Raw genomic sequence first — 1,899 nt, 5'->3', positions numbered from 1 at the left:
TGGCCACTGCACTCCAGTCTGGGCAACAGAGTGAGACTCTAACTCAAAAAAAAAAGAAGAAAATTTTGCGATGTACAAAGAGCTTCTACAAATTAATAAGAAAAAGGCAAATCACCCCAAAGAAAACTGGACAAAGGATATGAAAATTTGCAAAAGAGGAAATCTAAATGGCAACATACAAAAAAAAAAATCCTCAACTGCACAGGTAGTCAGAAAAATGCAAATTAAAGCAATTAAATACTACTGGTCCTCAGAATGTCAAAAATTAAAGAAAGCATCAACATCCAGTGTTGGAGGGTATTTGCCTTAATGAATTTAACGATTTTACTAGTGGGAGTAGGAAATGTTACAATCTATTTGAAGAAATAATTCAGCTATATCTATTCAATATTAACAACAAAATACCCATACACCGGGCATGGTGGCTCACGCCTGTAATCCCAGCACTTTGGGAGGTGGAGGAGAGAGGATTGCCCAAGCGCAGGGGTTTGAGACCAGCCTGGGGAGCTTGACAAGACCTCATCTCTGCAATAAATCAAAAAAAATTAGCCGGGCATGTGGCACACACTTATATAGTTTCAGCTACTTGGAAGGCTGAGGCAGAAGGATCGCCTGAGCCCAGCAGGTAGAGGCTGTGGTAACAGTAAGCATGCCACCGCACTCCAGCCTGAGCAACAGAGAGAGACTCTAACTCAAAAAAAATTTTTCTTTTTGTAGGGACAGGGTTTCATTATGCTGCCCAAGGTGGTCTGAAAACTCCTGGCCTCAACTGAGCGATCCTCCCACCTTGGCCTCCCAAAGCCCTGGGATTACAGGTGTGAGCCACCAACCCAGTGGCTACGTTATACACATTTTAAATGGCCCAACGAACATATTTGAACCTATAAAAGCATAGAGGATGCCAAACCCAACAACTGGAAGATAACAGTGTTTTCAATCAAGACATGAAACCATTTTTGAAAACTAGCTTTGTACTTGAGCCTTAAGACAAGTTTCATCAAATTTCAAACTCAATGTTCTTGGACCACAATGCAATCAGGTTAGAAATCACTGACTCAAGGATTAACCTTTGTTCGTTTGGGGAAATGGAAAAAGGTGCTGGGAACTGCAACATTTCCTATATTCCCTGTAAATTCCTTCTTTGAGTCATCGATTCCGATAACAGAACACAATGGACTGATCTGGGTCAAATCACCAACAGCTCCTTTGGGCAGCTTTTCCAACCCTGCTGACCAAAGCCCCCCCGAACGTGCAGCTGGCGCTCGGCCGCCTTTGTTTCCTTCCCCTGAGATGCAACTCCGCGTCTGCGTGTTCTCCCAGGCGCAACAGCAGAATAAAGCACCCATTCCCTTGCCCTTTGATTCTCGGAGGACTTCCGCAAGTTCGACATTGTGCTTCTAAATAATTCGGGGGGAGGGGGGGACGACTACAAATTAGCACTTGAAACCGAACACTAATGAAAATCAAACAAATCCAAACTTGGATCTTTGGAAGAAAACTGGAGCCTTGATGCTTCTGCAAGGAAACCAGAAAGGCTAATGACTGGAGTTTGAAAACGAGCCAAGGTGCCCGCCACTGATGTCACACACACCCCATGACTCCCTGCACAGATCCACGGGCCCCGGCGTGGAATCCCCTCAACCCCCGCACCCACAGAGGTTAAACTCTCGCTGCCGGGCGACTTCCGCTTCCTGGCCTGTCTGACACGCACGACGCCCCCCGCGGGAGCGGCACAGATTTGGTGACAGCCGAGACGCCGGGCGTTTCCCACCGCCGACAGGTCCCTTCTGCGGCCTAGGTCGGAGCTTTTGACAGAGGGGCCGCCAGGTGGGCTCGAAACGGCGCCGGGTCAGGGTCAACGCGCAGGAGGCCGCTGAGTCCCACAGAGTAGGGCGGAGG

This window comes from Carlito syrichta, unplaced genomic scaffold (genome assembly GCF_000164805.1).
Source record: "Carlito syrichta isolate Samal-C Ts95f unplaced genomic scaffold, Tarsius_syrichta-2.0.1 Scaffold293982, whole genome shotgun sequence".
NCBI lineage: Eukaryota > Metazoa > Chordata > Mammalia > Primates > Tarsiidae > Carlito > Carlito syrichta.
The sequence above is the reverse complement of the archived record's forward strand: the minus strand, read 5'-3'. Positions refer to the sequence as shown.